The sequence below is a fragment of the Pelodiscus sinensis genome, chromosome 5, assembly GCF_052426305.1.
Source record: "Pelodiscus sinensis isolate ZL-2025 chromosome 5, ASM5242630v1, whole genome shotgun sequence".
Taxonomy (NCBI): domain Eukaryota; kingdom Metazoa; phylum Chordata; order Testudines; family Trionychidae; genus Pelodiscus; species Pelodiscus sinensis.
This window is the reverse complement of record NC_143056.1, coordinates 105,988,855-106,005,062: the sequence shown is the minus strand read 5'-3', so window position 1 is coordinate 106,005,062 and position 16,208 is coordinate 105,988,855.

Below are 16,208 nucleotides of genomic sequence, written 5' to 3'. Positions count from 1 at the left end.
CCCCATGCTACTCATCCACGTGGGCACAAATGATACTGCCAGGTGTGACACTGAGCGGATCAAGTGTGACTACAGGGCTTTGGGAGTACAGGTGAAGGAGTTTGGAGCGCAGGTGGTATTCTCTTCTATCCTTCCTGTCAAAGGTAGGGGCCCGGGCAGAGAGAGGTGCATCCTGGAGGTGAATGCCTGGCTGCGACGATGGTGTCGCCAGGAGGGATTCGGCTTCCTTGATCACGGGGTGCTCTTCCAGGAAGGACTGCTTGGCGAAGATGGAGTTCACCTTTCCAGGAGCGGGAAGGCCTTGTTTGGACACAGACTGGCTAACCTTGTGAGGAGGGCTTTAAACTAGGTTTGTCGGGGGCAGGTGAGCAAAGCCCACAGGTAAGTGCTGAATGTGCGGGACTGGGAGATGGGTTGGAAATGGGGGGGACTACGGCCTATAATGGCAAGGAGAAAGGAGGGTCAGGGCACAACAGGGAGGCAAGATCAAATCAGTATCTTAGATGCCTATATACAAATGCGAGAAGTATGGGTAATAAGCAGGAAGAACTGGAATTGCTAACCAATAAATACAACTATGATATCATTGGTATTACAGAAACCTGGTGGGATGGGACGCATGATTGGAATATTGGTATGGAAGGGTACGGCTTGCTCAGGAAGGACAGACAGGGAAAAAAGGGAGGAGGGGTTGCCTTGTATATTAAAAATGTACACACTTGGACTGAAGTGGAGATGAACGTAGGAGATAGCTGTGTAGAGAGTCTCTGGGTTAAGCTAAAAGGGGTAAAAAACGAAGGTGATATCATGCTAGGAGTCTACTACAGGCCACCTAGCCAGGTGGAAGAGGTGGATGAGGCCTTTTTTAAACAATTAACAAAACTATCCAAAGCCCAAGATTTGGTGGTGATGGGAGACTTCAACTATCCAGACATATGTTGGGAAACTAACACAGCGAGGCACAGGCTATCCAATAAGTTTCTGGACTGCATTGGAGACAACTTTCTGTTTCAGAAGGTTGAAAAAGCTACCAGAGGAGAAGCTGTTCTGGATTTGGTTTTAACAAATAGGGAGGAACTAGTTGAGAACTTGAAAGTGGAAGACAGTATAGGGGACAGTGATCACGAAATAATAGAGTTCATGATCTTAAGGAAAGGTAGAAGGGAGACCAGCACAATTGAGGTTATGGATTTCAGGAAGGCAGATTTTGATAAGCTCAGAGAACTTGTAGGTAAGGTCCCATGGGAAGCAAGACTGAAGGGAAAAACAACTGAGGAGAGTTGGAAGTATTTCAAAGGGACGTTGTTAAGGGCCCAAAAGCAAACAATTCCGCTGTATAGGAAAGATAGAAAATATGGCAAAAGACCAGCTTGGCTTAACAAGGAGATCTTGCATGATCTCAAAATAAAAAAGGAGTCATATAAAAAATGGAAACTAGGACAACTAACAAAGGATGAATATAGGCAAGCAACACGGGAATGCAGGGGCAAGATTAGAAAGGCAAAGGCACAAAATGAGATCAAACTAGCTACAGGCATAAAGGGAAACAAGAAGACCTTTTATAAATACATTAAAAGCAAGAGGAAGACCAAGGACAGGGTAGGCCCACTGCTTAGCGAGGAGGGAGAAGCAGTAACAGGGAACTTGGAAATGGCGGAGATGCTCAATGACTTCTTTGTTTCGGTCTTCACCGAGAAGTCTGGAGGTGTGCCTAACGTAGTGAATACAAGCAGAGAGAGGGTAAGTTTAGAAGATAGGATACACAAAGAACAAGTTAAAAATCACTTAGGAAAGTTAGATGTCAGCAAGTCACCAGGTCCTGATGAAATGCATCCCAGGATACTCAAGGAGCTGATAGAGGAGGTATCTGAGCCTTTAGCTATGATCTTTGAAAAATCATGGCAGACAGGGGAGATTCCAGAAGACTGGAAAAGGGCAAATATTGTGCCCATCTATAAAAAGGGGAATAAGAACAACCCAGGAAATTATAGACCGGTCAGTTTAACGTCTGTCCCAGGGAAGATAATGGAGCAGGTAATTAAGGAAATCGTATGCAAACACTTGGAAAGTAATAAAGTGATAGGGAATAGCCAGCATGGGTTTGTGAAGAACAAGTCATGCCAAACTAATCTGATAGCTTTCTTTGATAAGATAACGAGCCTTGTGGATAAGGGAGAAGCGGTGGATGTCATATACCTAGACTTTAGTAAGGCATTTGATACGGTCTCGCATGATATTCTTATTGATAAACTAGGCAAATATAACTTAGATAGGGCCACGATAAGGTGGGTGCATAATTGGCTGGATAACCGTAGTCAGAGAGTTGTTGTTAACGGTTCTAAATCCTGCTGGAAAGGGATAACAAGTGGAGTTCCTCAAGGGTCTGTTTTGGGACCCGTACTATTCAATATCTTCATCAATGATGTAGATATTGGGATAGAGAGTACTCTTATTAAGTTTGCAGATGATACCAAACTGGGTGGGGTTGCGACTTCTTTGGAGGATAGGGACATAATTCAAAATGACCTTAGCAAGTTAGAGAAATGGTCAGAGGTAAACAGGATGAGGTTTAATAAAGAGAAATGCAAAGTGCTCCACTTAGGAAGGAACAATCAGTTCCATATATACAAGATGGGAAGCGACTGTCTAGGAAGGAGCATGGCGGAAAGGGATCTAGGGGTCATAGTGGACCACAAGTTGAATATGAGTCAACAGTGTGATGCTGTTGCAAAAAAAGCAAATATGATTCTAGGTTGTATCAACAGGTGTGTTGTAAGCAAAACTCGTGAAGTCATTCTGCCGCTCTACTCTGCACTAGTTAGGCCTCAGCTGGAGTACTGTGTCCAGTTCTGGGCGCCACATTTCAAGAAAGATGTGGAGAAATTGGAAAGGGTACAGAGAAGAGCGACAAGAATGATTAAAGGTCTAGAGAACATGACCTATGAAGCCAGGCTTCATGAACTGGGCTTGTTTAGTTTGGAAAAAAGAAGATTAAGGGGGGACATGATAGCGGTTTTCAAATATCTAAAAGGGTGTCACAAGGAGGAAGGCGAAAATTTGTTCCTCTTGGTTTCTGAGGACAGGACAAGGAGTAATGGGCTTAAAGTGCAGCAGGGGAGGTTTAGATTGGACATTAGGAAAAAATTCCTAACTGTCAGGGTGGTCAAATATTGGAATAAATTGCCAAGGGAGGTGGTGGAATCTCCCTCTCTGGAGATATTTAAGAACAGGTTAGATAGACATCTGTCAGGGATGGTGTAGACGGAGCTTGATCCTGCCTTGAGGGCGGGGGGCTGGACTCGATGACCTCTCGAGGTCCCTTCCAGTCCTATTATTCTATGATTCTATGATTCTAACACTCTGATGCAGAAACTACATGGGCAGTTGGTGAGGCTTCCACTTGGGGAGGCAGTAACTTCCCATCCCCAGGCCCTACCCTCTTCCCACCCCCTTTCCACTGTCTCCCTTCTCTCTCCCCTGTGCATTCTGTGTGCCGACTCTCGTGTGCTTGTCCTCTTCCAGTCAAATCCCTGACGCCAAGCAAATTATTTTTTCAAAAAACCCGTCACTTAGAATCATAGAGCTAGAAGAGACCTCAGAAGATCATCGAGTTCAGCCCCCTGCCCAAAGCAGGACCAATCCCAACTAAATCATCCCAGCCAGGGCTTTGTCAAGTGGAGACTTAAAAACCTCTAGGGATGGAGATTTCACCATCTCCCTAGGTAACCCATTCCAGTGCTTTACCACCCTCCTAGGGAAATAGACCTAGACCTCCCCCACTGTAACTTGAGACCATTGCTCCTTGTTCTGCCATCTGTCACTACTGAGAACAACCTGGCTCCATCCCCTTTGGAGCCTCCCTTCAGGAAGTTGAAGGCTGCTATCAAATCCCCCCTCACTCTTCTCTTCTGCAGACTAAATGAGCCCAAATCCCTCAGTGTCTCCTCAAAGGTCATGTGCTCCAACCCCCTAATCATTTTAGTTTGCCCTCTGCTCACAGCCTGGGGAAGGCCCCACACATGTCTGATCCCAGAGAGGGCCATTCTCCCTTTGCCAGGCACTACCCAAAGCAGGCTGGGCACAAGGGCGCACGCACAACCGACTATGAGTGTTGCACATAGCACGTGAGAGGCACCACCTGCTGCTGCAGACAGTGCTGCCATGTGCAGGCACATGGGTGGAGGGGAAGGGGAGCAGGGAGAGCCAGGCCACTTCAGGCCCCTCTCCCACACTTGGGAACCCACTGTGGCCGGACACATCCTTGGGCTGCTTGGCCATGAGGTGGGCGTGGTCAGGATGGTCCTCTCGGCCCCTGTGAGGCCGGGGCTGCTGGCCAAGCCACACGTGGGCTTGCTGTTGGAACATCAGTGTTCCCTGTTCCAAGGACAGTTACTCGCTGCTCACAGAGGAGGGCACGCCCTCAGGGACAGTGTGCACACACGATTGGCCACCTGTCCTCCACAGCAGCACCATCCATCCCTGAGGGGTGAGCCACACCAGCCCAGCCGCCCACCCAGGTCCATGGAAGCTGCAGGTACTGGCACGTGTACCAGGACCTCATGCGCCAGCACATTGGGGTGTTACAAGAAGTGAAGGACACCATCGCTGAGAGGCCATGCGTGGAGGCCATGTGGCACAAGTGTCTGTTGGGTGAGCTAGTCCAGCAGCACACAGCATTGTGTGCCACAGTCTGGGAAGTCCCAGGTTCAGTCCCCATTGCCGTTCCTTCTGCTCACCCTGCTCCTGCCCGCACTGCCCTCCCTTATCCCCTTCCCCTTCTTCCTCCCTGCCATCCCAGACCCAGTTGAAGCTCCCCCTTCCTGCCCAGCCCTCTACTGTCCCAGGTTCCACCCAACCCCAAGTCTGTCAAGGTTCCTTGACCTGAGGTGGCAGGCAACACACTCAGCCCTGAATCCCCTCTCCCTCCGCCTCCCCACTCCTGGTTCTGAGCCCCCGTCCACCCCAGTTACATTTCTTGCAAGTGAATACACAGTTTATTTTTCAATCACAACCTGTTGTTTTTATTGAATGTCTGGGAAATGGGGGCAGGGATGGGTTATGGGGGGAAAATTATTTGGGGTCAAGGGCCAAGTCCTCTTTGGGGAGGCCCTGGTGAGAGTCATTGGGCTCTGTGATGGGGTGGATATACACCACACTAGAGAGAGGGGGGTGAAAGGCAGAGGAAGCACCGCCCCTTTCAGCCATCTGGGAATGCTTCTGGTGTGGGGACTGTGTAAAAGTCGGGGGCCACTGCAAGCAGGGAGGGAGCTCAGGCTGGAACTCCTGAGACAGCCCGGTTGGCACAGCCGCCCTCTGAGCAGCAACCCCAGCAGCTGTCACTGCAGACTCTCCCCTGGAGCTGCAGTCCCAGCAGCAACCGCTGGGGAATTGTAGTCTGTGGGACTAGATTGCAGCACACAGGGTCTTCCCAGAAAATAAGCAGAGGCACCTTTAGTAAGGGGACTACATTATTAATGGACATTGCTACTGCAATGGTGTCAGCCGACGGTCAGGGCAGTGTGTCCGTGTGTGTTATACACCCGAGACTTCAACTGCTGAGACCAGGGTCCCTTGCAGCAGGCAACCTGGAGGAGGTTGACGGGCATCCCAATGAGTTTACAGGGAGAGCTTATAACACCTCAGATTTTAGCTGCTAGGATACAGAAATCCCTTTGCAGCGGGCAGCCTGGGGAGGCTGAGAAGTGCCCCAACGGATCTGTCCCCAGGAAGCGACACAATCCAAAACACCCAAGCTCTCCCTATATCTGTCCCTTATGACCGGCTGAAGTTCTTTTAAAATTGTGCTTGGTTCTGTTACAGCAACTGAAGGAGTCAGGTTAAAGCTTAAACAGTTACTATTTTATTGTTACAGGGTAAACTTAGTTGTTAAATGCTACTACTGTGTTACAGATAACACAGACACTACAAAGGACAGGACGGAAATTACACTAATAAGTCACTTATAGGTACCATGAAACCCTTTTGGTTCTCTGAGCTCTTATTAAATGCATGCAAAATAGACACCTAGCAGGTATAATTCTCACCCCTGCATTCCAGACTTGGCGTGGCCAGCGTCTTTCTCTCAATCCCTCGGGAAGAAGTAGGGCGAGGTTGGGCGTCCCACAGACCTCGGGAGACAATCAATACCTGCCAGCAGGTATAGATGATTGGAGCTCAAATGGGGTGGGTTACTAAACCCCTCTTTATACCCCTTGGGTCATGTAGGCTTCTTCCTGGTCTCAAGTGGCCAATTAGGAAAAATGGCTTTGAATGCCAAGTTTCCCACGAAGGGTGCAAAGCATAATTCACACCTGGGAAAATGCAGACAATGGGCACCTCTGGTATGTGATGGGCGAAGATTCCTCTCCTGGGACAGTGCAGGCGTGTCAATTACTGATACTAGACATCAGGGCGACGGGAGGCCCCGGGTCGTCAGCTAGCCCATTTACTGTCTGGTTTCTGTTTATGGTAGAGTCAGGGACAGGCAGCACACCTGCGTTCCCAGGGCATCAAAGGCTGACTGCCTTTCTCTTGCTCTCTGGGGGGGGGGAAACAAATTTGGGTTCGTGTCTGGCTACAAATGGATGGTGGAACAACAACAACAGGCGGCCCAATATCAACAACAGCAGGCGCAATTGTTACAACAGCTGACCCAGCAACATCAAGCAGTAGGAGCAAAACCAGCAGCTAATACAGGAGCTGACAACCCAACATAGGTAGCAACAAGAAGGCCTGCTGCAACAGGTAACCACGATGTTGCAATCTGGGGGTGCAACCGGCACCAGGACTAGTGGGACTGGCCCAGGGGCTGCTGGGGTAGGGTTACCCATTCACCTGATGAAGATGGGACCGGATGATGACCCCGAGGCTTTCATGATCACGTTCGAGAGGGTGGCTCTGGCTGCTGGCTGGCCACAGGAACATTGGGCCACACTACTGGCACTGTATTTGATGGGAGTGGCTCAAATAGTGTACCGTAACCTAGACCCTTGGGATGCATTGGAATATATGAGGGTAAAGGCAGCCTTTCTGGACAGTGCCAGTGTTAGCCCAGAAGTGTATCGGCAAAGACTCAGGAAAGAAGGGTCTCTCAGGGGCACGACTGCGAGCTGTGGCTCAGAGAATCCAGGATTATTATTGGAGGTGACTAAACCCAGAAGGCCTGAGTGGATTGCAGGTTGCAGAATTGGTCACTCTGGAGCAGTTTATACAAATACTACCTGTCGGGGCCAAAGAGTGGGTGCAACAGCACCAACCCACTAGCCTGATGGTGGCAGTGAGCTTTGCTGAGGACTATCTGGCTACAGAAGAGACTGATACCACCATTAGATGACAGGGGAACCTCTCCCCGCAAGAAGGAACAAACCAGAAACCACCCTTTAAGGACTTGGGGAGGGGGACCCTCTGCGGACCCATCACCCCACAAGGGGAGACAAGTCAGACGGGCCGCCAGGCAATGGGGAAGCAAAGTCACCTGGGGGCAACCCAAAGAGGACTGGCATGGCCAGAGGAGATACCCAAGGAGGAGGGGCATGTTGGGATTGTGGCCAGAAGGGACACTTTCGAAAGGACTGCCCGTATATGGATTGTAATTTTGGGCAAGTCTGACTTGTGGGGTGGCAACCCTGAGAAGCCCAATGAGGAGGTTGATAATCCCGGTAACCTTAGAAGGTGTGGGGGCCACTGCTCTGGTGGACTCCGGTTGCAGCCAGACCATTATATGCAAGGGTATGGTATGAGGGCTCTAGCTGACCAGGGAGACACTTAACCTCCAGTGCATTCATGGAAACATCCGGCCTTACCTGACCACCTGGGTAGACTTTGAAGTGTGCAGCTTTAAGAAATGCTTACTGGCGGGGGTTGCACTCCAGCTAATATATCCCATGGTGTTGGGGTAGGATCGGCCCCACTTTCAAGAAGTTGTGAGGGACTGAAAATACCAACCCGACAGAAGACGACAGCCCCGGACGATAGGGTTCCCTGTGGCAGTGGATCCCCCAGAAGATGCTACAAGTCATTCAGGCCTTGCAAGAGCCCAGAACCCTGATGGAGAGGACCCCTAGCAGGGGTGGATGAGAGTGCCGTGGGGCCCAGGGCAGTGCTGCAGGGCTCTCTCTTTGTCACAGCGCTTGCGCTGTGGCGCCACGGAGCATGTGCAGGGCCTCGGGAAGTGCAGGGCCCGGGGCAGCCACCCCGCTCACCCTGCCTTAAATCCACCGCTGACCCCTGGGAAGAGATGCAGGTACAGCTAGAAAAAGACATAGACTTCTTGAGGGAGCAGAGGAAAGACCAGACCCTGAGCTAGGCATGGGAGTATGCTACAGCCCAAGATCCGGGAACAGGGGAAGGAGCCAGATGTCCACAGAGGTCCTCCTTTGGAATATGGAGAGATGGATTGTACCAAGTGGTAGTGGATCCCCTGACTCAGGACCAAGTACACCAGTTATTAGTTCCTCAGAGGCTACGACGAAGCATCCTCCACTTAGCGCACACCAACCCCTGGGCCAGGCACATAGGCCATGAGAAGACCTTCCAAAGGGTGGTCCAGCGGTTCTTTTGGCCGGGCATACACCAAGAAGTAAGAGAGTATTGTGCTTCTTGCCCAGAATGCCAGCGAATGGGGACTTAAGGGGGTACCTAAAGCCCCCCCTTGTACTCATGCTAGTCGTCAGGGTGCCTTTTGATACGATAGGGATGGACATGGTAGGCCTCCTAGAAAAAAGCAAACTGTGGAACCCGTTTATACTGATAATAGTGGATTATGCGACTAGGTACCCTGAAGCAGTGCCCGTGCGGGTTGCCACTGCGAAGAACATAGCAAAAGAGCTGGTGAAGGTATTTGCAAGGGTAGGCATCCCTAAGGAGATTCTGACTAACCAGGGTACAAATGTGTCGTCTAAGTTAATTGCCAAACTGTGTCACCTCATGCACATCAGAACCCTGTGAACGTATGTTTACCACACCCAGATGGATGGACTCATAGAACGTTTTAATGGTATCCTCAAATCAATGCTGCGAAAGTTTGTAGAAGAAGACCGGCAACATTGGGACACCCTTCTGCTAGTCTTACTTTTCACCATATGGGAAATACCACAAGTTTCAACGGGTTTTCCCCCATCGAGCTCCTCTATGGCAGACACCCCAGAGGGATTCTGGACCTGTTAAAAGAGGAATGGGAGGCAAAAGAGACTTGGGGTGCTGGGCACCACGCATTATATTTTAAAACTCGACTTTTGGAGGGTCAACGCAGTATCCCGGTTCAATACCTATCCAATGCCCCAGATAGACGAGCTGTTGGAGCAGCTAGGAGGGGCTAGATACCTGTCTACTGTTGATTTAACAAAGAGGTACTGGCAGATACCCCTTACTCCCGACTCGAGGCCCAAGACAGCGTTCCCTACACCATTTGGGTTATACTAGTTTATTACCATGCTGTTTGGACTACATGAGGCAGCAGCCACTTTCTAGACGCTGATAAACAAGCTGCTGCTACCACACGACCAATATGCAGTGGCATTTATAGATTATATTGTTATTTATAGTGGCACCTGGGAAGACCAGCTACACCACCTGAAGGAAGTATTTCAAGCCCTACAAATGGCCGGGCTTACAGTGAATCCAGCAAAGTGCCACTAGGTTACGAAGTAGGAGGTGGAAAGTTATGCCCCATGGTTAGCAAAATAGAAACCCTGACGGAAACACCAACCTCCAAGACAAAAAGAAAAGTACGACAGTATTTAGGCCTTGCGGGTTATTATAGGCGATTCATCCTCAAATTTGAGACTGTCATGGCCTTGCTTACAGACATAACAAAAAACTCACAACCCCGGCAAGTGAAATGGATGGAATAATGTGAAAAGGCTTCCAAGAGCTTAAAGAGCGACTAAGATGAGAACCTGTCCTAGTGCATCCTGATTTCTCAAAAGAATTTATTCTCCAAAACAATGCCTCAGAAGTGGGCCTTTGGGCAGTATTATTGCAAAAGTGGACGGGGAGGAACATCCAGGGCTATTCCTCAGTAGGAAGCTTTTTTCCTAGAGAAACAAAGTACCCCACATTAGAGAAGGAGGCTTTTGCTGTAAAATTGGGCCATTGATGCACTCTGTTATTATTTGCTAGGCATGACCTTTAAATTGGTAACTGACCATGCACCCCTGCAGTGGCTTAGCAACATGAAAGAGATGAACCCCAGGATTATGCTCTGGTACCTCTCCTTGCAGCCTTATGATTTCCAAGTATTCCATCAGCTGGATAAGACCCACTCCAATGTGGATATTTTTTCTAGGGTGGGGATAAGAAAAGGAGAGAAGGGAGCCCAGACAGGTTCCCTCTTAAGCGTGGTTGTGTGTGATGGGGTAGATATACCCCACACTAGAGAGAGGGGGGGTGAAAGGCCTATGGGTAGAGGAAGCACCGCCCCTTTCAGCCATCTGGGCATGCTCCCAGTGTGGGGACTGTGTAAAAGGCCTGGGTACAGCTCAGTCGCGGGGAACTGCAAGCGGGGAGGGAGCTCAGGTTAGAGCTCCTGAGCCAGCCTGGTTGGCGCAGCCACCCTCAGAGCAGCAACCCCAGCAGCTGTCACCGCAGCTCCCGCCCCACCCCCGGAGCCGCAGCCACAGCAGCAACCGCCGCTGTCCAAGGAACAAACCCTGCCATCACTGCCCCAGCCACAGCCAGACTTGGAGCAGCCATCCTAGCCGCAGTGTTACCAGATTTGCCCAATACTCTGGGGTATGCTCATTTATCAGGGTTACCCTTATGGGACTGGGGGAAGGTTAACAGTTCTATCAGGGTACGTCTACACTACAGCGCTAGTTCGAACTAACTTAGTTCGAATTAGTTAATTCGAACTAAGCTAGTTCGAACTAACGCATCTAGAACTAAAAACTAGTTCGAACTAGCGTTTTGCTAGTTCGAACTAGTAAGTCCACATTGAGTGGACTCTGAACAGGGCTTAATGATGGCCGGAAGCAGTGCCGGCAGGGCATAAAAGGAGGACTTAGAGCATGGAGATACTGTCTCAGGCTAGCCGAGGGCTGCGCTTAAAGGGTCCCGACCCCCACCCCGGACACACAGTTCTAAGGGGTGCCCCGCTTGCAAAGAAGTTCTGGCTTGGAGTGCCCTGAGTGCCCACACTGGGCACATCACACCACTCGGCCATCAGCCCGGCTGCACTTGCCGCAGGCTGCCATCTGGGGAGAGGGAGTAATTGGGGGGCTGCAGGAGAGCTTCCACCCCCAGAAGCCCGCAGAGCCAGCCCAGTCCTCCCCATCGGGGGCTCGTACCCCATTCCTCCCTCACCTCCTTCCACTTGCCCTTCCCTAGCCCCCCTTCTTATTGATGTACAAAATAAAGATAACGTTTCTACCAACATTGACTCTGTCTTTATTGAAAAAAACTGGGGGAGACTGGGAAAAGGAGGTGGGAGAGGGGAAGAGAAAGGCTGGGAGAGGGGAGGGCAACTAACATGATCAGGGGTTGGGAACAGGTCCCAGATGAAGAGAGGCTACAGAGACTGGGACTGTTCAGCTTAGAAAAGAGGAGACGGAGGGGGGACAGGATAGAGGTCTCTAAAAGCAGGGGTTGGGTGGAGAGGGTGCATTCAGAAAAGTTCTTCCTGAGTTCCCATAAAGAAGGACTAGAGGACACCAAAGGAAAGGAATGGGTAGCAGGCTTCAAACTAGTAAGAGAAAGTTGTTCTTGACAAAGCAAATAGTTAACCTGTGGAACTCCTTGCTGCAGGAGGCTGTGAAGGCTACAACTAGAACAGAGTTTAAAGGGAAGTGAGATCAAGTCATGGAGGTTGGGTCCATGGAGTCCTATTAGCCAGAGGGTAGGAGTGGTGTCCCTGCCCAAAGTTTGTGGAAGGCTGGAGAGGGATGGCACGAGACAAATGGCTTGGTCATTGTCTTCGGTCCATCCCCTCCAGGGTCCCTAGGGTTGGCCGCTGTGGGCAGACAGGCTACTGGGCTAGATGGACCTTTGGTCTGACCCAGGACGGCCATTGTAAGCTCAGGGCTCAGTGTCGGGGGTCTCAGTGGACCCCCTTGATTTTCATGCACACCTGGTCCTGGGTGGCCAGGCTGGCAGCTCTCCTGCCCTAGACGGCCACTTTCCTGTGCCTAGTGCGGAGATCGTGGACGAGGTCCACGATGTCCGCACTAGCCCAGGAAGGTGCCCGCCTCTTGCGGTCCAGGGCAAGCTCCCGGGAGCCGCCAGCCTGGTCCCGGCAAGAGGGGGTGGGCTGGGGGGCATCGGGTGGGTGGCTCTGTGCCGTGCCAGGTGCAGGGTCTGCTAGCTGGGTGCTGGCAGGCTTGCACCTGGCACGGGCACCGTAGCCAGCCCGTGCCCCTTTAAGGGGTCCGGGGCCGGGAGGGGGGCATAGAGTTTCCCTGGTGTTGGCCAGAGTGGCCACCAGGGAAACCTGGGGAGGGCTAGCCTCCCACTAGTTCGAACTAAAGGGCTACACAGCCCTTAGTTCGAACTAGCTAGTTCGAACTAGGCGTTAGTCCTCGTAAAATGAGGTTTACCTAGTTCGAACTAAGCGCTCCGCTAGTTCGATTCAAATTCGAACTAGCGGAGCGCTAGTGTAGCGCATAGGAAAGTTAGTTCGAACTAACGTCCGTTAGTTCGAACTAACTTTCTAGTGTAGACATACCCTCAGTGTGCTGTTGGTGCTTACTTGGGCTCTCATATGGAGCTGAATTCTCCCTGCTGCCAATTCCCCCTCCCACTGGAGCTCTCCTGCAGGAACTAGGTTCCTCAGGATGGGGTTCTTCCCACCTTAGCAACACACACAGACACTCACACCCACTAACAGAGCACGTCTGAGAGGACTGGGTACTCAGCACTCACAAGCTGACCCCCTCATATGTCCCTGGACTCAGCTGGCTGGGTTTCACAGCAATGCCACGCTGCACCCTCATGTGCCTTTGGAATCCGTGGGCTGGATTAAACAGCACTTTAAGCTGCTATCCTCATAAGCCCCCAGGTTCAGCACCCCCTATCCCCACTTTCACACCACAGTCATTCACAAGTAAACCACACGATGAGCAAACCCCACAGGATTTTGGGCACTACAGGTATCTTTAGCTTGGGTACAAGAAGCGTTGTTGCAGAGCGAATGGGGAAGCCAAAACAACACCCCTTAAGGAAGAGTGAGCAAAAGAGAAAGAAAGAGAGAAAAGCAACCAGCTTAACAATGAAAGTGATTTATTTCTGAGTAGTGGATAGATATCAAACAGTTACAATATTAAATCTGACAATTACATTATTAAATCTAAATTGAAGCTGATTACAAATGTTAGGTAACCATATAACAGTTTACACAGGGCAGGGTCAGGAGGCTATGCTTAGAGAGATAGTTGAGAGAGAGAAAGAGAGAGAGAGACCTCACCACTCCATGGAGCTTGCACTGATCGGGGTTCCCAGATGATGATGGTAGCCGGGGGTCCAGAGGGCAGGAGAGAAGCAGGACAGAGCCCCCAGCACGATCAGACAGGAGATGAAGAAGTCTCAATGGAACTGATGCAGTTTAACTCCAGGTATCAGAGCAGTTTTTCTTGGGGCAAGGATAGGAGTTTTTATAGGGATAGTTCAAAGAGAAAGAGGAGAGACAATAAAGACTGATCACCCCTGGTTATGGGTGATGTTCCTTGAACGAGCTCACAATGCAACTAGGCAGTTTCAGTATTTTAGATGTCAATAGGATCCATTACTAGAATTGGGCTGATAATGACCAATTTGGGTGTGAGCAGGCTTAGGTTCATTAGCATCTGGAGTAGAGATTTCCCATCAGGCAGTGCTTCTCTGCTTTCGGTGTCCCATAGTTCACTGCGGTTCCTGCCTTGGAAGAGCTGCTCTCCATTCTGTATGCTAATGAGATGTCCCTCTGTTCCATCTTTAATGTAAATGAGGCTGGGGTGTTTCCTTAATTGTATCACCCTTGTCTGAAGCAGTTTAGGTGTGTCTTCCCTGGCCTTTTCTTTGCTTTGTCTTTGATTCTAGCAGAGGCCTGAGGGAGGGGGATGGTTTTCCATGAATGTCACTCCCTGACTCCCCAAGAGCACAAGGCTGACAGGCGACCATTTTCTGGTTCCCCAAGAATCACAGAGCTGGTGGGTAACAGCAGCCACCACTGCCATGACCCCAAAGACTACCCTGTGACAGACCTGAAATGTTGGCATCACCTCCTACAGCAGCAGGGTCTGCAACCTTTTCAAACCACAGAGCCAAACTCCATCAACATTTCGTACAAGTGGTCAGCAAAGAGAAATATAAGAATGCCCATTTGCATGACTGACAATGTGCAACATAATATTACTGATAACTGGCATGATGATGAATAGCAGCATAAATGAAACGTTGGACTCTCACACTTTATTTAATGGGCCTTCAGCTGCTGCATCTTTCCGCACATTTCTTTGAAGTTTACAGCCCTGACCCCAGAGCCACCTGACCCCAGTGCCCCAGCCCCAGTCCCTAGAGCCACTGCAAATAGCTGGCTTCAGCTGTGCCACTGCCAGAGCTGAAGCCGGCTGTTGTGCAGTGGCTCAGAGGACCCCCCCCTAACTGCTGCACAGCAGCTGGCTTCAGTCCCAGAGCCACTGTGGACTGCCGGCTTCAGCTGGCCACATGCCCAGGGTAGAGCCCAGCCCCATGGGCATGGCCTGGCAATGAGCTGCGGCCCAGTAGCCAGCACTTCACAGCCTGGCACCAGTCCATGAACCAGTGGCTGGGAACCAGTCTTACATAACTCATGAGCTATGAGGAACTGGAAGCAGGATGTGAGGGGGAGTTTTGTACCTATGACGTCAGCTGACCACAGACCAGGAACTGCGGCCAGCTTCTGGAAGGTTCTGGATGGAACATCCAATTGTAAATGTGCCATGGCAAGGATCTGACATATATAATAATGGTGTGAAATCATAGATATACTAACCTATAGGAAAAGGACACCTTAGCATTGATAAGGGGAGGAAATACAAATACAGCCAGTCCCCGAGTTGCGAACGGTCGACTTATGACCGTTCGTAGTTATGCCCCAAAGTGTCGTAAATGGCAGACCCCGAGTTATGAATGTGATCCGCGCTTACAAGCAGCGCGGTCGCGTGTAACTCAATGGGGTCCGACTTACGAACAAACCAAGTTACGACCAATTGTTTGGTCCGTAACCGGTTCGTAAGTCAGAGACAGGCTATAAGGAATAAGGAAAAACCCCTATTGAATATGCATGAGACATGGTAACGTCAGCGTAACATATAAAAGTAGCACCCCAGGGCAGCAAAGGTAGAGTTGTAGACCTTAGGCGGGGCCATGGGTGAAGACAAAGAAGGTGACAGTAATGAAGCAGATAATGGCTAACATCAGATTGTTTTGCAAGGGATGGTGTAAGTATAGATGTATTTTTTGTATTATCTTTATTTACCTTGCTGAGTTACTGGGTATAACGTTAATAAATGTGTAAATAAAATATTTGTTTGTAAATATAAAAGAGTTCCCATAGTGTGAGTGTTGTACCTCTACACAATGGGATTTCTGACCAGAAAATAATTGTAACAATTCAAGTGGGCCTGATCTTGGGACAATCCTCAGAGTAATATATGGGAATCTTTGGATCAGGTTACAACGAACTTCAGGACCTTGTTTTGGAGTGCACCACCTGAAGGAGAGATTGGTGTTTCTACAGTAACAAAAGACAAAATAAAATAAGTCCAAACCCTTTACTCAACGGCTGTGTCTAGACTGGCAAGTTTTTCCGCAAAAGCAGCTGCTTTTGCGGAAAAGCTTGCCAGCTGTCTACACTGGCCACTTGAATTTCCGCAAGAACACTGACGATCTCATGTAAGAAATCAGTGCTTCTTGCGGAAATACTATGCTGCTCCCGTTCGGGCAAAAGCTCAGATTTGTTTTGCGCAAAAGCGCGTCTAGATTGGCAGACGCTTTTCCGCAAAAAATACTTTTGTGGAAAAGCGTCCGTGCCAATCTAGACGCTCTCTTCCACAAATGCTTTTAACACAAAACTTTTCTGTTAAAAGCATTTGCGGAAAATCATGCCAGTCTATACGTAGCCAACTTCTCTCTCTCTGCATCACAGCTCTCCTGTGGCTTCACCCCTCAAAGGAAGTATAACAGCCCCTCACCCAGTCTTGCTTTCTCTGGGAGTCCAACTTCAATTCTCACCTAAAAATAGGCAATAGTTCTAACCC